The 27,428-nt window shown below is 43.7% G+C and overlaps 1 long non-coding RNA gene across 3 annotated transcripts in view; it reads left to right on the top strand.

Moving 5' to 3' along the window:
• Window positions 1-25,851, top strand: part of LOC108392430 (uncharacterized) — a 46,320-nt gene extending 20,469 nt beyond the window's left edge. The window contains exons 1-4 of one of the 3 annotated variants that reach the window (XR_001852005.3): window positions 8,682-10,237; window positions 13,995-14,269; window positions 19,842-19,997; window positions 24,903-25,851. This is a non-coding gene — a long non-coding RNA (uncharacterized lncRNA). The other 2 variants (XR_005056292.2, XR_012133291.1) reach the window with 2 other exon arrangements.
• The last annotated feature ends 1,577 nt before the right edge of the window (window positions 25,852-27,428 follow it).

Below are 27,428 nucleotides of genomic sequence, written 5' to 3'. Positions count from 1 at the left end.
TATTGGAGACAGGAATCCTTAAAACCTGCCAATCTGCATGGAATATGCCCCTGCTTCCAGTAAGGAAGCCTGGCAGTGGAGATTACAGACCGGTACAGAACTTGCGAAAGGTCAATGAGAGGGTAGAAGACATCCATCCTACAGTGCCCAACCCTTACACCCTACTCAGCTACCTGCCACCCGCACATGTGTGGTATACTACTCTGGACCTGAAAGACGCCTTCTTCAGTATCCCACTCTCTGAAGTTAGTCAGCCTTTGTTTGCCTTTGAGTGGCAAGAACCAGGGGGAGGAAGAAAAGGGCAGCTTACCTGGACCAGACTGCCACAGGGCTTCAAGAACTCTCCCACCTTATTCAATGAAGCCCTAAGCCAGGACCTGGAGCCCTTTCGCAGGAGCCACCCCCGCAGGACACTGCTGCAATATGTGGATGACCTGTTGCTGGCTACAGAAACCTGTGAGGAGTGTGAAGAAGCCACAGGGAACTTGCTGGCTGAACTAGGCGAACTGGGATATCGAGCCAGCGCCAAGAAAGCCCACATCTGTCAGAGGTCAGTAGTCTACCTGGGGTACGAAATATCTAATGGGGCCAGGTGACTAACGCAGGCTATGAAACAAACTATCCTGACTATCCCCGTCCCCTCCTCACCCTGGGGAGTGAGAGAATTTCTTGGCTCAGTGGGGATTTGTAGGCTTTGGATTCCAGGGTACGCAGAAATAGCCCGACTGCTATATGAAGCGACCGAAGAAGGGCTGGGCTGGCAATGGACTCAGGAACGACAAGAGGCTTTTGACAGACTAAAAGAAGCTCTCCTCCGGGCCCCTGCCCTATCTCTGCCAGACCCAGAAAAACCCTTTATCCTGCTTGTAGATGAAAAGAAGGGAGTGGCCAAAGGAGTCCTGGCTCAGCAGCTGGGCCCATGGAAGAGACCTGTGGCCTATTTGTCCAAGCGACTAGACCCAGTGGCCTCCGGGTGGCCACCTTGTCTGCGTATCCTAGCAGCCATCGCTCTACTGTAAAGGAGGCAGACAAGCTGACTTTTGGCCAGAACCTAAGAATAACAGCCCCATATACCGTAGAGGGGATCCTCAGTCATCCTCCAGAAAAATGGATGATGAACGCAAGACTCACCCACTACCAAGGGCTCCTACTAGACTCTCCATGAATCACCTCTGACCTGGTAACCCTAAATCCTGCCACCCTTCTGCCAGACCCAGATCCGACGACCCCCATCCATGACTGTGGAGACATCCTTTCCGAAATTATCCAGGTGCGAGCAGACCTGAAAGACACACCGTTACCAAGCTGTGAGCTGAATTGGTATACGGATGGGAGCAGTTTTGTGCAGGAGGGGGTCAGGAGAGCAGGGGCAGCTGTAGTAACCCATGAAGGGGAAGTTGTCTGGAGCGCAGCTCTGCCCCCTGGCACCTCAGCACAGAAGGCGGAACTTATTGCTCTTGCTGAGGCCCTGGAAAGAGCAGAAGGCAAGAGGGCCAACATATACACAGATAGCAGATATGCCTTTGGCACTGTCCATGTCCACGGTGCCATCTACTGAGAAAGAGAATTCCGTTCCGTGGAAGGGAAGGGACTGAGGAATCTGCAAGAAGTCCAAAGACTACTAGCTGCTGTCGCAAAACCCAAAGCAGTAGCAGTTATACATGTACTGGGCCACCAATCAAAGAAGACACCTGAGGCCGTCGGCAACAGCCATGCTGATGCGGAAGCTAAAAGGGCAGCCCTCTCGGACTCCCTTGTACTTGCAGCCCTCGAAATACCCATACCTGAACTGCCCGCCTTGCCACCCAAACCTGAGTATTCCCCCCAGGATCTTGAGTGGATTAAGAAACAAGTCTCGGGGAAAGTGTTTAGGGAGGGAAATTGGAGTAGGGACCAAGAAGGTAGGTTGATCCTGCTTGAAGCATTGGGGCAGTACATGCTTGCTAATCTGCACAAGTCCACCCATCTAGGCTGGAAAAAGCTGCTCAGCCTTTTCCAGTCTGCACAGTTGGTGTTTCCCCACCAGAATGAGGCAGCTCGTCAGATCACGAATGAATGGAGTAGCTGTGCAAGGCTAAGACCAGCCCCAAGAGGGCTGCACCCGGCAGGTACCCGGGAAAGGAGGAGGGCTCCAGAGAGGAATTGGGAAATAGACTTCACCGAAATAAAACCAGGGAAGTATGGATACAAGTATTTGCTGGTTATGGTAGATACTTTCTCTGGGTGGGTGGAGGCCTTTCCAACCAAGCATGAGACTAGCCAGGTAGTAGCAAAAAGATTAATTGAGGAAATCATCCCCAGATATGGGGTCCCTGAAGCAATAGGTTCCGATAACGGCCCGGCTTTCGTTAACAAAGTCCTGCAAGGACTAGCCCTAGCTTTGGGAGTAGATTGGAAGTTACATTGTGCTTATAACCCACAAAGCTCTGGGCAGGTAGAAAGAATGAATCGGACCCTGAAGGAGACCCTTTCTAAATTGGTATTGGAGACTGGCAGGGACTGGGTGACCCTCCTTCCCTTAGCCATCTTCTGTGCTCGGAACTCCCCTTATGTACATAGTTTAACTCCATTTGAGATAATGTACGGGGCTCCTCCACCCATAATCCGGCGAGTGCAGCTTCCCGGTGTAGAGGACCCATCCCCTGACTATCTGAAGGTGTTGCAAGTTCTTGCTAAAGTGCAGCAGGAAATCTGTCCCCTGATCAGAGCGTATTACAAGGGCGGGAAAATTCCGAGACCGGAACATGGCACAGTCCCAGGGGATATGGTGTGGGTCAAGAGACACCAAGTGAAGACTCTCCAGCCCAGGTGGAAAGGACCTTACGTTGTATTGTTTACCACCCCCACTGCTCTCAAGGTTGACGGTATCGCTCCTTGGGTGCACCACACCCACATTCGGAAGATCCTGCCTTATCAGGATCCAGGGGCCCGCAAGGAGGAGCGGAAGGTGCAGCAGCATCCTGCGAATCCCCTGAAACTACACTTAAGCCGACGATGAAGGGGATCCTGCTGATAAGTGCCTTAGTATGGACCTTAAAGGGAACCACATCTGTGACCAGCCCCCCCCAGCCATGGGGCCTGACCTGGGTGCTGGTCAACGGCGCAACTGGGGAAGTCATCAGTACCACAGAACACAGTGCGCCACTGGGAACCTGGTGGCCTGACCTGTTTTTCTGCCTTCGACGGATCAACCAAGGTTACTGGACCCTTTGGGGGATCATCCCTTCGGCTGGCACCCAGGCCCAGGGATTTTATGCCTGCCCAAAAGCAGGTAAAGGAGAGTCATGTGGGTGGGGGCCCTTCTGGTGTGCCAGATTGACCTGTGTAACCTCGAACGATGGGGGTCAGAAATGGCCGGTTACAAAAGGGGATGCTGTCAAATTTTCTTATGTCAACCAGGGCCTCCCACGTCACGTGCAAAGGGACAGGGCTTGTGACCGGAACCGGGATTGGGTACGAATTCAATTCACTGAGATGGGCAAAAAGACTGAGGTATCACGTTGGATAAGAGGGCTATCGTGGGGGATAAAGTACTATAAATCTTGGGGACATGAGGAAGAAGGCTCAACCCTCACCACTAAATTAACCATGTTAGCTCCCACCGCCGCCGTAGGTCCCAACCTGGTTATAAATCCCCAGAAACCTTCAATCCAAGATAAGGGCCTGAGCAAAAAGGATGAGAAAATGCCAGCCAGGACGCTTGCTCCAGAACCCACGAGAGGACCAGGTCCATCGACCTCTGGGTTATGGGCCCAGCACACTCCCTCCGGGTTAGATAATCCCATGTGGGAAATGGTGCAGGCAGTAGTAGAGACTCTTAACCACACCACTTCCTCCCTCACCGATCCCTGTTGGCTATGCTACCCAGGTTCACCCCCCTTCTATGAGGCAATCGGGATAAATGGCTCCTACACTATCAACAACTCCCATCCCACTTACTGGGACAGGAGACCGTGGAGACTTACAATCACTCAAGTCTCTATTGCTGGTACATGTGTAGGCACAGTCCTGACAGCCCAGAGCCAGTTATGCTCCTCCTATAATAGCACCCCATGGGAGCAAGGAAAGTGGATTATACCCTCCTCGGGTTGGTGGCTCTGTTCAAAGACAGGCCTCACCCCGGCCCTATCTACCTCTGTGTTCAATACTAATAATGAGTTTTGTGTGCTGGTGGCCATTCTACCTCGCCTAATATATCGTTCTCATGACTCTCTCCTTTCTTATTGGGAAGAAAGGCCGAATCCCCACCGGAGCAAGAGGGAGGCTGTTACTGCCCTGACCATTGGGATCCTCGTCTCCCTAGGGATAGCAGGGGCAGGCACTGGGGTCGCAGCCCTCATGACACGGGAAGAAGGGCTCACAACCCTGAGGCTGGCAGTCTACAGGGACCTAGAACAGCTCCAACAGTCAGTATCAAACCTGGAGCAATCCCTCACCTCCTTGGCAGAGGTGGTCCTACAGAACCAAAGAGGCCTGGACCTCTTGTTAAAAGAAGGTGGGCTATGCGCAGCCCTAAAAGAAGAATGCTGTTTCTATGTAGATAAGGCAGGTGCAGTTAGAGATTCCTTAGCCAAACTAAAAAAAGATCTTGACAGGCGGCGTAAAGAATATGAAAGCAGCAGCAACGAAGGCTGGTTTGAATCTTGGTTTAAGCACAAGCCATGGTTTGCTACCCTCCTCTCGGCCGTTGCAGGGCCACTGGTCATCCTGCTGCTTTTGCTTACCATCGGCCCGTGTATAATAAATAGGCTGCTTAAGTTTGTGCAAGAGAAGTTTGACACCGTCCAACTCCTGGTCCTTTGCCAAAAATATCAGGCCCTAGATACCACTGCGGAAGATTCCTTAGTCTGATCAAGAAAAGGGGGGAAATGTAAAGGAGGGCAGAGGGCATCAAGAGTCAAGAAAAAGGACTAATAACATTTAACCTAACTGCCTAAAGCATCAGCCACCCAGTTTTGTATAAACAACCCGAGGCTAAGCTTAGAAATGCACCTGCTTTAAGTTAGATAACTAGAAGTGGGCAACAGCCTGGGGGCATGATCCATGATAAGTCACATAGACATGCTTGGGTAAGCAAGAGATAACAATTGAAGCGGTCAGGCAACTGGAGTGTTCCCTAAAAGGTTACAATATAGAATGTGTTTTAAAATTATTGGTTGTAGAAATGCACGGGCTTCGGTGTAACGGCTGTGAAAATCCTATATAAGCAATACCTAAATTTGCCTGGGGGTCGGCAGCTCGGACTCGGCCTGCGTGTCAGGGGAGGTGCTGTTGACCCCAGCTTGCTGGCTGAATAAAGACTTTGCCTGTACTTACATCTCCATGCCTGTGTGCTTTGTTCTCTCGGGAAAACCCTGAGTTCCTGGACCCTAACACAGTCAGTCTTAACCATCCAGCACCATGTGGAGTAGCTCTACTCCTTGAAGGGCTGCCTCTACACTCAGCAGGGACTTCATGGGCTCCTGCACACTTCTTCTCTCCCCTGCATACTTTTTAACCACGCAGACCGTAAGTCCCTGGAAGTCAGGGGCACATTTGTCATGGTTTGGGGCCTCTCAGTGTCTTTTGAAACACCAAATTTAAAGAATTTCCCATAGTGGGAGTCCCGTCACACCCAGGTAGCAGGTAGGATTTGCCATCTAACATCCATGTCCCAGGCACATGACCTCAGTTCCACAGTCAGACACACTGAGCAGGACTCCTTTAGAGAGGATGCACAGAGACTGCTATGAGGCAGAGTCCTGCTAGGAATGACAGTGGTGGAGGATGCAGCTCCCAGGGCATGGGTTTCTGCAGCCTGTGCACAGGGGCAGTGGCAGGAGGGGCAGTGACCAAGACCAGTGGCAGTGGTGCTCTTTTTGTGTTCATATGTCTCATTCCCATTAAGCCTCATTCCCATTTTGTAAAGAATTGTTTTACTTTGAAATAATTTGATTCATAAGAAGTTGCAAAAATAGTACAGCAAGTTGCTATGCACCAGTCACCCAGCTTCCCCCTTAATATCTTAAAGAATATCTTAAATAACCATAGCACATTTTCAAAACCAAGAAATTGACATTGGTACAACAGTACAATGTGACAACTAAACTCTAGACTTTATTCTGATTTCATAAGCTTTCATATGTGCTTTTTTGGTGTGTCCAGTTCCCATTTAACACCATTCCTCTTGGTTTCCTGGGCCTTTTCCACCCAGGTTACTTTTGAAGCAGGGCTGGGTAAGTGGAGGCTCTATGGTGCAAATATGCAAATAGGGGGTGAGAGTTACTACAAGGCTGTTTGTGAATACCTTTGTATTCACTAGAGACTTTGTTCATTGTTTCACTAGCCCCTGGGCCTCAAGGGAGCTAACAGTCTGTCACAGAATAACTACACGCAGATTGGTTATTGGATGCAAAGCTTCTGCTCTGTGTTCTGCCCACCCAGCTCACTACTATAAATGCTGGCCCAGGAGCACGTAAGCTCTGTGCTTTGCCCCAGTCTCTTCCTCCACTCAAGTCACTGTTCTCTGGGGGCATTTGCCAGGCCATCCCAGGCTCCAATTGTCAAGAGAGAAAATACTCCATTACTCTCCTTTGAAATGGACTTTCAAGGCAACGTGATTTGTGCCAGTGTATTTAACATTGCTATATTTAGAAAGGACAAAATGAATAAACTTTCCTGGAAAGTTGACTTGGCAGTTAAGAATTTCTGGGGAGCCATCCTGGAGAGTTATAACATTCTGGGCTGTAATGCTTGGAGTCTGATTATATGGAGAAAAACACCACTGTTTTGCTCTTTGAACCCACAGGGTTGTACCAAGTTCCAAGAAGCACAGATATGAATGTCAACCTAATGAGGTCCCTTCATCACACAGGAGATGGAATAGGAAAAGGAACAACACATACAGAGAGACTGCCCATCAGCAGCACTGTAAGGGGTTTTCCGGGAGAGGTCACTAGGAACTTCCACTCTGCAGATGTGGAAATGGAAGACCTCTCTATCCCACGGCTCATAAATAAGAATACCTGAATTGGAACTAAGATTTGCTGGCTCCAAACCTTCACTGTCTCTGTTGACCACAGTGTCCTGCTTTAGAAAAACACTGCCTGAGGAGCCAGGAAAGCACAGAATCAGAGGAAGGAGATTTGGTGTAGGGGCTAAGACAAAAATGGGTTCTAATCCAGGTTCTACTTTGGGCATATTTCTTAACATCTCTGGCCCTTACTTTGCTGGTTTATCAATGAGGGGTGATGAGTCCCACCCCAAAGGGTTGGCATGAAAAATAAATGATTTAATTTGTCTAAAGCATTCATCCCAGAGCCTGAAGAAGGATGATGTCATAATTTTTGACAATGGCCAGTGGCGGCCAGGAGCTTGTGTGTCCCTCCTGGGGAGCCTGGTGGCTGGCGCCTCTTCCACTGTGGCAAGTGTTAGCAATGCCCTGCTTAGTTAGTTCTGTTGTTGTCACGTGGCACCTACCTTCATACTGGATATAGTTCCACAAGCCACACTTTACTCAGAGCCTACCCTTCCCATCATGAGACCTAAGCTGGTGATTCTGGGCTAAAGGGATGATGGGAACAGTTGCCTTCCATAGGTGGGTGATCTTGGTACATACATGTTTTTACTAGCTGACTTCCTCTCAGAAGTAGCTTCAACTTCACCTTTGATGAGATCTCTTGTGACATCCTGTCATATTTTCTGGGTAAACACCTTTTCTGATGATCCCTTAACCTCAATTCCTGTAGTTCGGTCTTCTCTTCAGTAATTTCACAGATAAGCCTTTGAGAAAAGATGGGCAAAGTCCTGGCACATGCAGGAGTTTTGATGTCACATGCAATTTTTGATAAAGTTTTAAATGTCCATTCAATGCATTCTGATTGTACAGCAAATCTTTTCTCTTAAATCCCAATCCAGGAATGTTTTATTTTCAGAAATACAGCTTCCCCTAATTTAACCTGGGGTATTCATATTTACTAAATTGAAAGGTGGCTGGTCTTTTAATTAAACTAACACAGATTCCTGGGAGACAGATATTACAGACAAAACATTGCTAACCCTTTATGTGTATCTATTCTTTTTTCTCAAGTGGATTTTACAAGTGAGCCTTTGAAACTTCATTGTAACAAACTGTACTGTATCTGTTAAACAGCAACCATTGTAATCAGTTGCATCTCAGAGCTGAGGAACCCTCCCAGGATTGTGTGCTCTGACTTTACAGACAAGGACTGAGATTGGGGGATTCCACTGTAGCTAACAAATTGTAGAGCACCACACATTGTCAGAGGGAAATGGCTACAGTCAGAAAGCAGGGTAAAGGATGAATAAAGAATGAGAGTGGTCATCATCTGCAGTATAGAAATAGTAGGACCACCTGCTTACCTCCCAGGGCTATCATGAAGACTCAGAGAATGACAAATGTCAAAGAGTAAACATAAAGCACCCTATAAATTAGGCTATTCTTGCTACAATTATAATGAAGAATGTTTAGGAGTTCCTGGTAGACAACTGTTGGCCTAATTTTTTTTTTTTTAACAAAAAAGGGAAATTTAATGAGAAACATGACAGAATTGCAAAGAAAATACAAAAGTCCAAATGTAGCAGATAACAGAGCAGAAGAACATTAAATGGCTTTTAATAAAAGGATTACCCTGAACACTTCCTGCCACTGGAAGAGCAAAAATATTTTAATTATTTTATTACAAGGAGAAAGATTAGTTGTCACCCATAAACAAAATTCAACTGCACATTAGACGTGGATTTGGGAAGGAAGCTTTCAATGGAGAACTTGATTTGAATGCCATGTTTGTAAATTGATTACAGGGACATTGAATATTCTTCATTGACCATAAATCAGAACATCGATTGATATGAACGATCTCACATCAGTTAAGTGCTAGATATAAACAGACACCTTGAAAAAGTCACATAAGAGAATAAATGCGCTTGCAGCCAACCTGGCACCATACACTGCCCAGAAGACTGTGTTTCATCCTCTTCCCATAAGCTTGACTTTCCCTTTAAATCGTAGAGAGCCAGCTGGAGTATTGATTTCCAGTCTGCACGGAGCCATCTATTTGGGGTTTCACACTGTGCTTGCTGTCTGGATCGGGGAATGTTTCAGGGATGTTATTCTTGAGGTATATTCCGTATTTGCAAACCATCCTAGCTTAGTCCCATCTGTATCAGTCAGCAGCTGCTCTAATGATTGTTGGCCTAATTTTTAATCTCTTGGGATGAGCTGTCTGTGAAATGGGAAATGTTTTGCCAGCAGGAGCTCAGACCTGCTGACATTTGATTGATCAGGTGGCAGTGGGAGAGAACATGCCATTCTCTGCCACCACCTGAAACCTAGTAAGCTGTTTTAAAATAGGTTTGTAATCTAGGCTTTGAAGTGGAATCTTCATAATGGACATTGTTTCTTCATAACAGACCTAATTTCTCATGGAGCCTGTGAAGCCAGACAAGAATGGTCAAGGCACATCTCCCACTGTGCCACAGGCACACTCTTATATCTGCTAAGTTGCTGTTTCTGGGAATTTGGGCTACTGTGGTCATGAGGTGTCACCTCAGCTGGCTGCAGTTTGCCACACAAAGGAGGTGGACACCAATAGTCTGTTGGCCAGAGCAGGAGCTCAGCACCCCACCTTCCACTGTGCCCACCAAATCCCTGCCTGAGGGTCAGCCTTAGCTCTGCCTCGTAGAGCTGCTTGGTGTCTAGAGCCACATAGCCCTTAGGCTGATCCACAGCAGGATTGGGGTTCTAGGATCAGTGGGGTCCCCACTCACCTGTCTTAATAGTGGTCCTTCACCCTGCTGTCCTTCAGAGCCTTTCCAAATCGTTATCCCTTCTCTTAAACCTCCCACCTATGCGTGCCTCATTCACACCCATAAAATAATCTCACTTCTTATCTCACAGAGAACAGAGGTGAACTATCATCTGGATTTAGGAGCTTAGACTGTGTCAGGCCTTATGATAAAGTTTTCTCTCTCCAGAAACCAGAAAGAGGAGGCTGACCCTGGGCTATGTATTAATTTAGGCAGAGTGAATATTTTCATTTACTCTAAATTACAATAAGCCAAATCCCTTCCATATGCCGAAAGATACCACAGAGCGTATTTTACAGCCTCGGGGATGCTGAATGGTGGACCCCTCCCTGCACTGGACAGGGTGACTGTGGGGCAGAGATTCTGCAGTTCTAAGGGAAAGTCACAGTGAGACTGGGAAGCCACTAGTAAAACTGCAAGAACTGCCAAGGTAGGTTTCCGGGGCCATCGGGGGGGCACTGCAAATGCCATGAGCCTTGTCCACCCGGGGCTGCTGTCAAAACAACCTGCTTGAAGCTGACAAGCCAGGGACCAGGAAGACTGCTGGTAAATAATCTTTTATTCTTTTCCTGTAAGGCAACTGGAAAGTTTATCTGGAGGAGTGTAAAAACAACATATAAAAACCCAAAACAAAGATATGGAGCTAAAAACAAATACACCTGGGGTTAACCACTTAGCGACCAGCAAAACAAAGCCAGGTGCTGTTCCAGAGAAAGGGGAGGCCAAACATTCCATGGAGGCTCAAAGGCTTGTTTGTCAAGGGGGTTAAAGGTTATTTAGTCAAGGATTTTGTGTTTACAGCTTAGAACTGGGCAAAGACCCCAGCACCCCTGCCCTCCTGACCTGGATGAGGGTTGTCCCCAGGCACTCTTTGTGAAGGTGATGCTTGCTTGAAGATAAAGTGATGACAATAAGAGTTTGGTGACAGAGAGTTTGTCCCTTCTTTCTGGGGTGGCATTTAAAATGTTGAACAGTCAGCATGACCCAACCACTGGCATTAATGCAGGTGCCAGCAGTCTGTCTGGGGACCCTGCTGTGTCAGATGTCACCCCTTCCATGTCTGTGTCTGCTGAGGGGTGAAGGGGCCAGGATATTCAGCCTGGTGGGTGAAGATGCTTGGGGGCACAGGGTAGCGGCCACTTATCCAGCAGCACATCTGAACCGAGGCACACCAGCGTCACCAGTCCCGCTTCTCTCTTGTCAGGGAGCACCCACAAAGTAAGGGGGGCAGCCAGCACTGGAGGGAAGAAAGTCGAAAGTCAGTCAGCAGCCTTGAAGTCTCACTCAGAGCAGTGCCGTCTGGAAACACCTCCGGACTGAGGGCTGAGAAGGAGTAGAGCCAGAGCTGCCACACTGTGCCTCTTACTACTGCTTACATGCATTACCTCCCTCAGCTTTCACTGCAAAATGCGCATTCTCACTGCCATACTCCTGGTGGAATAACTGAGGTTTAGAAGGATGGAGAAATCTACATTTTCAAGTGTTAAGAAAGAGAAACATTTGAACCCAGGCCTGCTGCTCCTTTTATGGTTCAATATTGCCTCCCTCACACACCTGCCTGAAGGGCCTGCAGCAGCTGGATTCAAGTGAAAAAATTAAACACCATTAAGCCAGGGCCCAGCATGGCAGCTGCCACCCAGATGGGGCCTTCCGGCCAGGGGGTTCCACAGCCCTCCTCCTTTCCCTTCCTCCCATGACATTTGGCACCAGGAAATTTCAATAGAGGCTAGCCAGTCTAATGATCTAGGACAGAGTTAAAAGCCCTTTTTCTTTTATTTTTCAAAACCACCCTCCCTGAGAGGTGTTCACTAGGAAATGAGTGTCTGTCAGATGTTGTTGCTGATCCCTGTCGTGGTGGGCAAGCTGAGAAGGCATGCACTGCTACTCAACCCAAGATCTTGGGCAAGGGGCTCTCACCCTCCCCAGGGCTCAGATTCCTCTTTGACAAATGGGAGTCAGCCCTGCCTCGGAGCGGAAGCTCAAGCGCTTACATGGCAGGGGCAAGTTGGGTAACTAACGGAGGGAAGTGGGTGTAGTGTTTAGATAATAAACACGTAGGAAGAGCCTTCACTTCTGTAGAAAGATTTGCTTTCTATGTTTCTCTAGAAATGCATATCACTTCCTATCCATTTTATTTTATCTCAATTTTGATAAGCTCATATATACAGCAAATAGATTTTGTTGTCCTACCAGCAAGAAGGGGTTTATCATTTCTCTAGAAATGCATATCACTTCCAGTCTGTTTCACTTTATCTCAATTTTGATAGAAATATATGCACAGCAAATACATGTTATTGACCTTAAAAACAGAACAGTCATTTTACCAGCACAAAGGGGTTTATCCAGGAATAGTAGAGAGTTGTAATTCAGGACTGCTAATGAAAAATTTTACACCAGACTCTTATTAAGAATGGCAAGACAGGTTTTAATCAAACAACTGTAGTAGGTGAGACACACTGATACAAACTGAGCTCAACTCTATCAAAATAAAAGGCAGGAGGCTTTCTAAATGCTGGGATGTGCTGAAGGAAAAGTACTGGAGGACACTGAGGTAGGGGGCCATTTGGTCAATGTGATTAGGCCATGTGTCTTACTAATTGGTACTTATGGAAGTACCCTCCCACAGAGATGGGGAGACAGGGCCCTACCCTTCTTGAGGGTGACATTTCAAAGGGATGGCTCCCAAGTTCATGGGAAAGATATTCCTGGATTACGGAGGATACATCTCAAAGAGACGGAGAAAGGCTTTATCATTGCAACTTTTCTAAATAAAATGCTCTAAGGAAAGGGGTGGGGGTCAAGGGCCTGTTTTCAGGTTTTGCCTAGAAGAAACAGTAAATTCTTTTGACAGCATTCTGTCCCCCAGAGGAACCTGAGGGGCCAGGGCTGTCATTCTAGGGATGCGGCCTTGAACTGTTAGAAACTGTGCTAGTGTTTATCAAGTCTTTCAGTATGGGAGTGGACCAGACTGTGCTGAAGGTCTGCAGTTCTCAGAGGCCAAGGTTGAAGCCTAGGCAAGAAGGGGGCTTAGAGGGAGAGAGTTTTTGTCACTATAAAGCCACAGTAATCAAAACAGTGTAGTACTGGGATAAGGACAGACATTTAAACTGATGAAACAGAATTGAGACTTCAGAAATAAGCCCTACAAATGTGGTCAATTGAATTTGACAACCAGCAAGTATTTCCTGAGCTCTCACTGCAGATCAAGCATGGTACTCAGTATGGCGATTATTGAGATACTTAATATATGGCCACTCTGAAATAACTGTTTTGTAAAGAGAATATTTAGTGTTAAAGGATAAGCAGAAAGAAACATAGAGTACCAAGTAGCCATTCGTTTTCAGTTTTCCTACTTGTAAAATGAGGAGGTTGGACTGAATCATTATTCTCAAACTTTACAGCATGTAAGAATCACCCAAGAAGCCTCTGAAAATACAGATTCCTAGAACCCCACCCTGGAGAATTGAATCTCTTGGGTATGGGACCTAGTATCTGCTGCATTTTAGCTAGGCACCTCACTCCACTGTGATGCAGGAGGTCTGGGGAGCATATGTAACAAATATTGGCCTAATATAAATAAATAACATTTATGATATCATGTGATACTATTATGTTTTTTGATACTCTTATGTTTTTAAATTAAGATATAGGCAGTTGCTATAAAACTTTAAAAATGCATGCATTTACCCTTCAGCTATATTGGCAAAAGTATGCCAAAAACGTAAGTACTAAAATGATCATGATAGCACCGTTTCTATTAGGAAAGAGAGAATCTAAATACCCATCTAAAGAGAACTATTTAAAAAATTATAATAGTCATTATAAAAGACTACTAACACAGCTGTCAAAAAGGGTGAGGTGCTCTCTGTGTACTTATATAAAAAAGAACTCCAGGTATAATTTGAGGAGTTAAAAGCAAAATGCAAAACACTGTGCATAGCAAATACTACTTTCCAAAGATGGCCATGACAACATCTGCTCTTCTGCAATGTAATCTTGTCTTTCTACCATGAAGAGCAAATTCTCTTCTCCACCCCCACCCGCGATTCTGGGCTGGCTAAGCAATTTGCTTAGTCAATGGAATACAGCAGCTGGGATGTACTGGCATGTCCAAGTCTGTGTCCTAAAAAACCTTGTAGCGTCTGCCTTGGTCTGTTGAAATGCTCATTGGTGACACTGTCTCTCAGAATCCACTAGCCAGGCTTGAGAAGCCCAAGCCTCCTGAAGAGACCACATGCCTACACGTTTCTCTGTCAACTCAGCTGAGCCCCAGGGGACACAGTCCGACTGCCCAGCCCAGATCACCTGATCTGTACCTCCACAGCCATCTGACTGCAGCTGCATGAGTGATGTCCACAAGAGGGAACCCCTCAGCTGAGCTCGGTCAACCCACAGAATTGGGAGAGAGAATTAACTGTTTGAAGCCACTAACTTTTTGGAGCAGTTTGTTACACAGCAACAGGTAAGTATAACACGAGTATAACTTGATTGTTTGCATACTTTTAAAAGATAAAGATTTATGTGCTGACATAGACATAAAAACATTTCTGAGAATATCTCCATTCCAAGAAATGAGGCCACTCAGTTGCTCAGGCCAACGTACTTGGACCTATCCCAGTCTCCTTTTTTTCTTCACCTCCCACATCCGCACCAGCATTCTCTGCTCACTCTATTTTTACAACATATCTTGAATCCAAACTCTTCTTACTACTTAAGCCACCATACCATCATTTTTCACGTGAGCTACAGTAATACCCTCAAAACTGCCTCCTTACTTCCACTCTCACCCTTTGGCAGAGAGCAGCAGACTTGACTTTCACAACATGTATACGATCAGTCACTCCAATGGCTCTTTACACTTACAGTGCAGTCCAAGGTGCTGACCTTGCTCTGCTGGAACTGGCCCTCAGCTCCTGCCACAGTCCCCTCGGTACTTTGATCTGGCCACTTTGGCCTTCTTGATGTTCCTCAGACCAAGAAAACTCTCACCCCTGGATTTTGCACTTGTGCTCTCCCTTTCTAGAACTGCTCTTTTCACTGATCTTTATAGGTCATAGCTCAGAATAGTCCTTTGCTCACTCACATCACTCTTTTGTCCACACTGCTTTTAATTCATAGCATTTACCATTACCTGACACTATTTTATGTGTTTGTTTACCTGCCTTATTCACTAAAGTGCAAGCATCATGAAACAGACTTGACATATCTTGCTTACCACTGTACTCTCAGCACCCAGAACAGTGCTTGGCTCATAGTAGGTGTTCAACAAGTGTTTTTAAATGAATAAATGAATGAATATTAACCATAGTTACTTTTGGGATGAAGGGTTGGAACAGAGTAGAAACTTCATTTTTCATTTTACACTTTCTGTACCATCTGAATTTTTCTAATTTCATGCATGCATTACTTTAAAAAAATACTAATATGGAATATTGGGAATTGGGATTTGGGACTATATTTTTTCTTTGCATATTTTAAGAATGTTAATAAATGATATTTTAAAAAATGGAGTCAGAAGGCCTACAATTTAAATGCTGCCTTTTGTCTTTCCAACAAAGTCCCTTATATGGAACTTTTTGGAGAGGAGTACCAGGGTCTAGGTAAGTGTTAGGGGCACTAGGGAGGTGGGTAATCATGTTGAGATATAATTAAATCTCCCTACAGGCTTTTGTTTTTGAGATGGTCAAAAGCATTTTAATATTTTTAAGGCTCATTGTAAAGTCCTGTAGAAGACAGACAACACATGGTCAGCTGGGTCAGCTATTTGCAAATACTGGGAAATCATAGTTGGGGTGGGGATAATTTACATTATTGGAAAATAAAAGGCACTAGTTTTAGGCAGGTTGTTATGGACTGAATGTGTTCTGCACTGACCCCTTACCCCCAATATATATTGAAGCTCTATTCCCCAACATGACTGCACTTGGAAACAGGGCCGTTATGTAAGTAATTAAGGTTACATGAGGTCAGGAGCATAGGAACTCCATGATGGAATTAATGCCCTTATAGAAGAGATGCCAGAGAGCTCCCTTCTCACCAAGTACGTGCACAAAGAAGAGGTCAAACGAGCTGGCAGCTGTTTACTAGCCAAGAGATAAGGTGCCCTGCCAGTACCTTGACTTGGACTTCTGAGCCTCCAGAACTGTGAGAAATACATTTTGTTGTTTAAGCCGCCCAGGTGGTGTATTATGTTATGGCAGCCCAAGCAGACTAAGACCCTAGGAAAGAAAAAAAAATCCAAATGCAATAATTTGTTTTTAAGTTCCAGCCATGTTTGAAGTAATTGACAATAAGTATACTTTATGAACCATTAAATCTCCTAGACAGAGTATGTGACTCTTATTTCTCCTAATTAGCTGGTCATGGTTTGTAATTCCTGACAAACATTAAGGTTTTGATTTTAGAGAGTTTTTATCTTTTCACATAGAATGACAGAAAAATACAAAAGAAAAAATGTTGCCACACATGATAGACCATAGTCAATTTTAGTCTTACTTGAACCTTGTCTCAACTTGATTACTTAGTAATATGAACTTTACACTTAGCTTCCTGAATTTAAATATTCTGTATCCTCATCTAGGAGAGGTGTTTCACCACCTGCTTCTTAAAACACTTTCAGATACAGGTGTTATCCTTTATGATGTTCTTTTATTTAACCTTTCTTAAGAGTTTCACCTATTGTTTGTTTTGTTTTCAAAGAGCATTTTTAATTTTATGCCAAATATTTATTGAGGAGTCACTTCAGGGCAGACACCTTCTTTGGCACTGTGTGTATCAACCCCATTAAACACTCCCCAAAACCACATTATAATCTCCATTTGACGGTTAGGGAGACCAAGGCAATTTGCCCAGGGTCTAGTAGCTTATCTGGATGGAGTCAGTATTTAAATTCACTTAAATTCACCCTACAGCCCCAGTTCTCAGCCATTCTACTCTATGCTTGCTCAAGTGTTGTGGCTCCCTGCTCCAAAATGTGGACTGGCTTCAGTGACAGGAGGATGAAGCCTGGGACCCCTGTGAGTCTTCCAGTCCTTAAAAAGCAGTGCTGCATAAGGTAGACACACTAGGTAAACTTTTGCTGAATGAAGGGATGGATGAAAAATGAATAAAGAATGTCTGCATAACTTAATTCCCTTTATGTATATTGAAGAAGTTTCTCTGGACTCGTTAGATCCTGGCAATCTTTTATGTGAGCATAAAGAGTTTATAAGTTGCTTTTGTACATACCTGACTCATTGAGCCTCATATCAAAATGGGCAGATTGGTAGGAAAGGTATTATTTATTTTGAGAAGTAAATGGTCTTGGAGAGAAAGTGCAACCTACCTAAGTTTAGATATGTAGCTAGTCGGCATTGAGAAGTATAAAGAGAACAGGCCAAGTACATCAGACACGACTGAGCCCCACATCTTGGCTCTGCCATATGTGACCTTAGATAGGAACTTAATGTTTTTAAGCCCATTTTTTCATTTGTAAAACATGTGCATTTATGACAATTCTTCAATGTTGTTGGGAAAGTTTAGATTAATATAGGTAAAACTCACACTATGCACCCCATACTTGTCACATTTATGATTTTTTATTCTGAGTCTAATGCCTTTCTCAGAGTATCAAAGGGCCTCGCCTTGGCCTTGTGTAGGGATGTGTCTTGTGTGTTCCACCAAATGGAAACTAGTTTATGTCAGAGCTGGGAAGCTTTAAATGTCAAGTGCCTTTAACAAGAATGTACAAGCAAACAAACACATAAACATAAGGGCATGCATTTTTGTTTAAGCAAGAGTACAGCAAGAGACAGTGAGGGGAGGTGATACTCTCTTTCACAAGTTTTAAGCAACCCAAGGCAGTATTTTAAGTGCAGGAAGAGAACTTGGGATACAGTTTCAAGCTGGTGAAATATCTGGCTAGCTTCAATGGAAATGAAAGTTAAATTTATACAGGCCTTTATGGCTTCCTTTACATTGCCCTCTTTGTTTTACTTTTGTAGTTCAATTGTACCCATTCTGCAGATGGGTATGCTGAGTGACCTTTAAAGATAATTAACCAATTAGTGATTCAATCCAGTTGTAAGTTTTTCCAAAATTAGATCTCCTTCCACATCTGTCCTGCCTCTCACCTACTACATGAAGTGCATGGGCACCCTTTTCCCTCAGACTATTCAAAGTGATGCACCAGTTCTCACCACACAGAAAGGAAGAGTCGCTAGAACCCCTGGAATCAAGCCCTCACTCCTGAGGTCTGAGATGGACACTGAGAAACCATCCATAAAGTACTAAGAGAAGTACAAATAGTATTTGATTTATTATGTATTTATTAATGTATTACATTTCTTGTACAATAAGTGTACTAGGTTGCAATGATGTTTGAGGACATGGCCTCCTATCCTCTCCAGCTAACCTCACACTGTTCGGTCAGTACATGCCCCATCTTCCATGCTGCTTGGAAAGATCCTTCTCATTCCCTTCAGACCCAGGTGCTCTGTTCTACAAAGTGCCCACTCTCATCCCATCAAAGGATCTAACCCCTTACTGCTTTTCCAGTCATTTTTCTTTCTCTTTGTCTCAGCCTGCTACACTATCAGAAAAGAAAAAGAGAAGGTAAATAGAGATATTTCCTTATTTGGTTTGACCTGATGTCAAAAGGGGAAGGGACTAAGGTAGATAAATAATGATTATATGTAAGATAAATAAACATAAATACTGTGTTTATTTCCCTCAAATCAACTGGAAAATAATGGGCTGCTACTGATAATTAGCTAAGGAGGCTTACCCCTTCCTCCCACCCTACTCTACTTTCTGGGCTAAGGGTAAGATGTTTCCTCAGTAATTTAGAAAAAAATGACTCAATGCTCAACTTTTAATTTCAAGACAGACTTTCACAGCCTATGGCAGAGACAATAGCTTTAGGAGAAAAAGGCTTTAGGAGCATCAACAAATCCAATTCTTAGCCTGAACACTAATCAAAAACTACCTAACACCAGCCAGACTCAGTGAAGATCCTGTGGCCTGGGGTAAAGAGAGAGCTGGAGAGCAAAGTGAGTAAGTAAAGTAAGTCAGCAATGTGGGCCCCTAGAAGGTAGCTCTGTGTCCTACCCATTACCCCATGTAGGCTGGGAAGCAGAGAAAAGGGTAAAGCCATAGAACCCTTAAATAAGTGGGAAAGTCTTTGAGCTGGGGCAGGAAAGCTGTGCTCACTTCTCAGGGGGTCCAGGGAGAACAAGTCAGGTCTTCAGGAATCCCCATACCACAGTGTATGGTGACAGCAACAGCATGGGGCAAAAGCTGCTCCATGTCCTGGGCTCCCAGCATAGTGGGGGAGTGCATATAAAGTGGCCCTGTGCCCTCTGAGAGCTGTTGGGCCTGCAAGAACCTTGCAATGAGGACAAGCAGAACTCTGAGTGCATGGAGGGATGTATCTGGAAGCATTTGCAGATGTGTTCTCATGCTCTGTAAGTTCTGTTGCCTCATGGTTTTCCACCCATCGAGTCACAGATGAGGCAGATGCCACCTTGAATAAAGGGGTCATTGCTCTGCTTTGGGCCTCAACACGGGTTTCTGGTTTGAGTTCCTACAAAGGCAATAATCTTAAGGTTCAGGCCTGGTACTTAAGATATTCAGAGCTCCCTAAGATGAGGATGACACAGTCTAGGTTTGTCTGTTGTCCTACATTGTTTTGAACATTTTGGAGTAATGGAAATGTTCTAAATTTTTATTATGGTTGCAGTTACATGACTCCACGCATTTGTCAAAACTCATCCAACTGGATACTTAAGTGAGTTTTGTTGTATGTAAATTATACCTCAAACTGATTTTTTGAAAAGACACAGGATGCTGAAACTAGTGAATGGAAGTTTAATGAGCTTCAGAATGTTGTATCATCTCAAAGTATCCCCTCTAAGTTGCTTATTAATTACAATAGAAAAATGGTGATTTTCAAGGACACTAAGTGGTACCAGCTTAACCAAGTAATCAAAGCTAATCACAATGATGGAGTAAAGATGAGCCTCCTGCCATGATGACCTAAGGACATTCTTTTTCAGAGTTCCTGCCAATCTCCTCCACCAATGCATAACTTAACCTAATCACAAGGCAACATTGGACAAAATCAATTCTACAAAATAACTGGCCCATACTCTTCAAAAATAAAAAGACCAGGAAAAATGAAAAAGAGGCTGAGGAGCTGTTTCAGATTAAAGGTAACTAAAGAAATATGATGACTAAATGCAGTCTCTGATCCTGGACAGGGTCTTGGACTTGAAACTAGAATATTGGGATAACTGGTAAAGTTAAAATATGGATTGTGGATTAGATAATATTATTTTATCAATGTGAAGCTTCCTGATTTTGATAAATGTACTGAGGTTTTAAAAGAAAAGTCCTTGTTCTTAGGAAATTCACACAAGTATCCATGAATAAAGGGGCATAGCAAATGCAAATAACTCAGATTGCTCAAAAAATGTGTGTGCGTGTTGGTAGAGAGAGACAGAGGCAGAGGTAGAGACAGGAAATGACAATTCAAATAGGAAAAGATGTTAACACCTGAGAAATCTGGGTAAAGGATATAATGTTTTTTGAACTATTCTGTAACTTTCCTGTACGTGAAACACTCAAAATTAAATTATTAACTAAACCACTTAATGGTCAATAAGTACATGAAGAGATGCCCCACATCAGCAGACATTGGGAAAATGCAAATCAAAGCAGCAGTGAGATACCACTTTTCACCCACTGGTACAGCTATAATAAAAAAGACAGATAATAACAAGCATTGCCAAGGATGAGGACATATAGGAATTGGATGGCAATTCCTAAGAAAGTTCAACATAGGGTTACCATTTAACCCAGCAATGCCAATCCTAGGTATATACCCAAGAATATTGAAAGGCATACAAATATATACTTGTATGAATGTTTATAGCAGCATTATTCACAATAACCAAAAGATGGAAACAACCCAAATGTCCATCAGTGGATGAGTGGATAAATGAAATGTGGTATATCCATACCATGGAATATTATTCAGCAATAAAAAGAATGAAGTATTGATGAATAATAGAATATGGATGAATTTTAAAAACATTATGCTAAGTGAAAGAAGCCAGTCACAATAGACTATATAGTATATGAGTTCATTTGTATGAAATGTCCAAAACAGACCAACATATAAAAAAAGAAAGTAGAATAATGAGTACCAAGGACTAGGGGGATGGGAGACTGGAGGGTATCCTTTTAGGGGTGATAAAATGTTCTAAAATTGATTCTGGTGATGGTTGTACAACTATGAATATATTAAAAATGACTGAAGTGCATACTTAAACAGTTAAGTTATGGGTATGTGAATTATATCTCAGTAAAGCTGTTAACCAAAAAAACTGTTTTCTTTCATTCTACAAAGTGTTCCTATTTGTATTATAAATTATATACTCACCCCACTTAAGCTTTATGTAGAATTGAAAAGCAAGTCTGACTTTATCATAGAGTTTGACTCTTGCAGTAGAAAAAACTTAGGTTATGGAATACAGGAAGTTTCCATAAATAGTTCTGCAAACAGCCTGTCACTTCTGGCCTGGAGGAATGAAGAAAGGGGGGAAAAGCAGAGTTAATAATAATATCAATAACAAGAATAATAACAGCTAACATCTATTGATTGCATACTCTGTGCTGGGTATCATGCAAAGTGCTTTTACATATAAAGAGTTTTCCTTAATTCTAACAACATTCATTTGAAGAAATCAAACCTAGCATTCTGTCCCCATTGACAATGCTCCTAGGGGAAGCAGTGTTGAAACATATGGTTTCCAACCTCTCCTTTCTACTCCAAACTCCCAGAAGGGATGTGGGTGTAAGATATTATTGGGTACACCATGCACTCCCAATTTTCTTCTCCCTTGTAACTTCCTCCTGGAGAGGCTGGAAAGTCAAATACTCTCTTTCTCAGCCTCCCTTAAAAACCACAAATGGCCCTGTGACTTAGTTTTGGCCAATAAAACACAGATATAAGTTTCACAAAGTTGAAAAACACTTTGTTTTCAAATAAAAGGGACAGCACAAGAAGAGAGATGTTGGTGCTTCTTGGTTCCACTTACTCCTTTCTTGAACATAACTGTGAAGTCTGGGGCTGAGGCAGCTGTCTTACGATAATTAGATGACAAGAATTGAAAAAAATATGCTAACAATAACAGAAAAGATAGAAAGGACCTAGGCTCTCAATGACATCACTGAGTTGCCAAAACATTCCTGATACTTCCTGTTCCATAGTTTGCAAATAACCTTGTGATTTCTATCACTGTTAGTTGGGGTTTCTGGTACTTGAAGACAAAAGCATTCCTAATCAACACAACAGATTAGATTAAGGGGAGAGCCCAAAGCAGAGGGGCTCTGTCCTTAAATTCATCTTGAATTGAGGTCACAGGACAAACTACTACCTTGAAAACTGGAGAAACAGAAATCAGGTACAGAGAATCATAGCTAACAGGGAGCAGCAGCCTTGTAGCAGAAGCCCACAGCTGGCACCAGTATGGGTAGGGACACTTCATGATTGATAAATTGCTGAAGGCTCAGTGTAGACCAGTTTAAGAGTTAAAAACTCTCAATCAGTCTTAAAGGAGCCCCCACAATTTTATGAGTTTTACTTTAAGAGCCCAACCAGATTCTCACTGTGAAGATTAAAGAACAATCCTTTCTTCTTACGGCAGAGGGAGAAGAAAAGTAACCATTTTGAAGTAAGCCCAGAGTTCTTTTTTTCTCCTTAACAGGGTAAGCTCTTAAGGGAAACTATTTTACCAGAATCTAACTGACTGGTGTTCACAAAAGCTGACCAACCTAGAGCGGAAATGTCCAACTCAGGCTCAATAGAAGACTTAAACCTAATCATAAGTTTATGGAATGCTTCCCCTCCTACCATAGCTTACCACCACATCAGTAGAGTTCCTGTGTAATAATAAAGGATTACAGCTAAAAGAAACACAAGCCTCAGACCCCCATTTAAGGAGTCTCTAGGAAAACCCAAAGACATCAGGAAAGACAATCACAAGTTCACTGAAAAAATTTTAGTCTCTGACACCTATAACGATAGCAAACAGTAAATGCAGCTTAACTCCTAGCCAGATAAATATAATATTTCACAATAAAGGCTTACCTACCTTGATTCCTTTTACTGATATATTATGCCATGCTTTCAACAAAAAGTACAAGGCATGTCAGAGCAAAAACACAGTCTGAAGAAACAAAGTGAGCATCATAGCCAGTCCCATGTATGGCAGGGATTTTGGAATTATCAGACTGGGAATTTAAAGGAACAATGACTACTGTGTTAACAGCTGTAAAGGAAAAAGTGGAAAACATGCAAGAACAGATGAATAATGTAAGCAGGGAGATGGAAATTTTACAAAAGAATCAAAAGAAAATACTAAAAATGAAAAACACTAACAGGAATGAAGAATGCCTTTAATGGGCTTATCAGTGGCCTGTACACAGACAGGGAAATAATCCCTTAGCTTGAAGATACATCAGTAGAAACTTCCAAAATTGATAATGCAAGGAGAAAAAGGAAAGAAAAACAGGACAGGATTTTTAAGAACTGTTGGATAACCACAAAAGGAATAATATATTCTTAATCAGTCTACCAGGAGAAAAAAGAGAAATGAACAGAGGAAATATTTGAAATAACAATGACTAAGAATTACTAAAATGAATACCACAAATTAAACCACAGGTCCAGAAAGCTGAGAGAACCCTAAGTATGATACATAACAAAAAAATCTATATTTTGGCATGTAAATTCAAACTACAGAAGATTAAGGACAGAGAAAACCTTGAAAAAGCTGGAGAGGAAGAATCTTAGAGAGGAACAAGAATAAAAATTTCATTGGATTTCTCTTCAGAAACCAGACAAGCAATAAAAGAGTGGAGAGAAATCCTTTAAGTGTTAAAACAAAAAAACACTAACCTGGAATTATGTATCAAGCAAAATTATCCTTCAAAGTTGAAGGAGAAATGAAGACTTACTCAGACAAATAAAAAATGAGAGACTTTGTTGCCAGCAGACCTGTTGTAAGAAATGTTTGAGGTTCTTCAGAGAGAAATTAGAAACCTGAAACCACATAAAGAAAGGAAGAGCAGTAGAATGAAATCCTGTATTTTTCTTATTCTTAATTGATCTAAGATAACATTTTGTTCAAAATAATAGTAGTGACCATGTGTTCTGTGATTATAACTGATGGATAAGTGAAATGAATGATACAATGTTCTAAGGGGTGGGAGGGAGAATTTGGGACCATTCTGCTATAAGGTATTCACACTCTCCATGAGGCAGTACAGTGTTGTTTGAAAGTGAACTTGAGTAAATTACAAATATATACTGAAAACTCTACGACACTAAAAACTATTAGAACTAATAAACAAGTTCAGCAACATAGCAGGATACAAGATGAATATACTAAAAACCCATTATTTCTATACAGTAGCAGTGAAAAAATATAATAGCACCAAAAAGAATAAAATACTTAGGAATAAATTTAACAAAAGAATGTAAAGCATTGTAGATAAAATGAAAGTTCCTGTGGCCAGGATTCTCACCTGGCCCTGTTTGGCTAGCTCACTACACACGTGTGGGCAATATGTTGCTACAGACTGAAAGGGTATCTAGCCACAACCCTCCTTACCCAGGAGGGCTCAGGAGACACGGGCCCATGCAGGAGATTTTATTATCTGAAAGAGAGAGTGGCTGCCCCAGAGGGAGAGGGGGAGGGGGAGAGAGAGAGAAAGAGAGAGAGAGAGAGGGATCAGAGAGAGAAAGGGAGAGAGACAGCAGAGAGAGCGGTGGGACAGAGAGAGCAGAGAGCAGAGAGAGAGAGGGAGAGAGAGGAGGGAGAGCAGGGGGACAGAGAGACAGAGACAAAGAGAGAGAGGGCAGCAGTGTGGTACAGAGTGGTGTGCCTTTTCTTGTGGAGGATCTGCTCAGCCTGTTGCCTTGGGGGAGGGTCGGGATGTTTAGAGATAAGGTGGGGTAAGCCCAGGCATAATTCTTGCCAGCTTATGTGCTTGGGACCATGGGGCAAATGGAGGATAAATTACTATTTTCTTATACTGACTCTATATAGAGCTCCATCCAGTGCTCTGGGCAACATGATGGCATGGCTGCAAGGCTGCAGGAGAGCAGAGCAGAGGCTGGAGTAGTGGCAGCACCAAGGACAGAGGCTCAGAAGATGGCTGTGCGGGAAGAGAGGCCCAGAGGCCAAGACCGACCTGCTACATGCAGACTTGCTCTGAGTGGATGAGATTTTAGGAACTGACCTGCCACCGTGGAAATAAAGTTTCACCCCAAGAATGTTTTACTGTCATTTCTTTGGTCACAGAGAATCTATAGTGAATTTGCCCAGGGCTGAAATCCACTGGCAAGACAAACATATACTCTGAAAACTATGAAATACTGTTGAAAGAAATTAGACAGATATAAACTGAAAGACATCCCGTGCTCATGGATCAGAAGATTTAATATTGTTCACCTGGCAATATTCCCCAAATAACTAACAATCTTGAAACAGGAAAATAAATTGTACTCACACTTGCCCATTTCAAAACTTATCGCAAAATGATGGTAATCAAGACAGCATGCTACTGGCACAAGGATAGATATATATAGACCAATGGAATAGAATTGAGAGTCCAGAAATTAGCCTTTGCATTTATAATCAATTAATTTTGCACAAGGGTGCTGAGACAATTCAATATAGTACTGGTGAGACAGGGACCATAGATGTAGTCAGAGTAGGCTGGAGGAAGGAAAAACAAGGACATCAAACAGAACAGAGAGATGCCATAGGGGGAGAACAGACTAGACCCCAAGGTCCGTGCCTTATATTGAAAGGGGACAGCTCTTCCTGAATTCCATCCTTCTGATGTGCCAACTAAGACCCAGATGTCAGCCTCCTCCCTCTTGGGAGGAAAAAAAGTTTCTAGTTGTCTATTATGTCACCTTTAGCCAATCATACCTCTCCATGCCCCCTAGGATACCTTGCCCACTCCTCCCCCTCCTAATCCCTTATAAGCCCCCACCTCCCTGACCGGGTGTGATTTCCCAGCCTGTAATACCCAGACTGTGGAACATCACCCAGGAGTGGCATTCAAATAAACTACTTGACCCTTTGTTGCCTCTCTTTGCCTGCTTATTTCGGCTAAAATTTATCTTACATTTGGTGCTGAAACCCGGGAAGGAGCGTGAGCACGGGGCCCCGACTGGACACCGGTGGCCTGCCCCCTCCTTCCCCGACCCAGGACCTCAGCCTGCTCTCCGCTACATGGACTATTTTCCGGTGAGTCCCTCAGTTTCCCCCAGTCTGTTTTCCTTCCTAACTCCATTTCACCTGGTCCGTTAGAAATCATGCATACATCCAGGTGGGGCAACTGGCCCCTGGGCATTCGGCCCACCCTCTGCAGGCATCTGGCCCACCCCTGGCCCTGCGGTGAGGGAGATGTCCCTAACCCAGGCCCCAGGACGTCTCCCCTGACTTGGTGTGCTTGGGACGCTGGGCAATCCTCTCAGCAGGATTAGTTGGGAAGGGGCACAGACATGGGGAACCAGCCCTCAAAAGCAGAGGCTCAGACCCCACTGCAGTGTCTCATTTCTAATTTGGCTACTCTATATTTGTCCCGGAAAGTTTGCAAATAGAAGCTAGTCTTTCTTTGCTCTGAGGCCGGGCCTCAGTATCCTTTAGACAATCAATCTCGCTGGCCCCCTGAGGGAACTTTCAATTTTAGCCTCCTCACCAACTTGATTAATTATTGCCACTGGAGTGGAGAGTAGAGTGAAATCCCATACATGCAGGCTTTTTGGACTTTGCACTCCCGCCTATACCTTTATGTTAAGTGTTCAATGACTCAGGTTCACCTGGCCCTATCTCCAGTTAAAGATTGTCATCCTCTTACTCTGCTCAGTCCTTCTTCCTTTTTAGATCCACCAGAAGATCTCAGTCACCCGCCTCCCTCAGCTCGTGATCCCCTCCCCCTCTCCCCACCACCATCTTTAAGTCCTTTGTCTTCACACGTGTCATTGCCATCTTAAAGTCCTACATTCTCAACCATGCTGTTGTCCTGCTCTCCTCTTCTGGTGGCTGTACCACCCCTTCCCCTCTCCTTCCACCTTCACTGCCCTCTTCCCCCACCAGAACATGCTCCTCCCACCCTCTGGTTCCAGAAGCCACGGACTAAAAGCTGAAGAGAGGGAAGGCAATTAGATATCAGTAACTCAAGTCTTTATATCAGTTTGTCTGTCTGTGTATACGTTTTTGTGGGGGGGGTGTTGCTGACTATAGTCATTGTATCTCAGTTTGTACGTTTGTGTGTCTAGGTGTATAGATGAAAACATTTTATTTAAAAACAAGTGCTAGTGAAAATTAGGCATTCTAAAACTTCCAGAAAATCTGATAAAAAATGTTAAGCATTAATGCTAATTTGGGTTTGGCTGAGGCGGGCATGTCCTTGTTGTTATCAGCTGCCTAAGTTTACCTGAGGTCAGATAAGTCAAGTTATCTGCTAAATCTTTTAAGAATAAAATGCTTAAAGGCTTGGCTTTGTCTAATATTCAGTAAAGGCCTTGTAAATAATCTAGCATAGTTGTTATGAATGAG

Source organism: Manis javanica, chromosome 7 (genome assembly GCF_040802235.1).
Source record: "Manis javanica isolate MJ-LG chromosome 7, MJ_LKY, whole genome shotgun sequence".
NCBI classification, from domain to species: Eukaryota; Metazoa; Chordata; class Mammalia; order Pholidota; family Manidae; genus Manis; species Manis javanica.
This window is presented reverse-complemented; position numbering and strand designations above follow the sequence as displayed.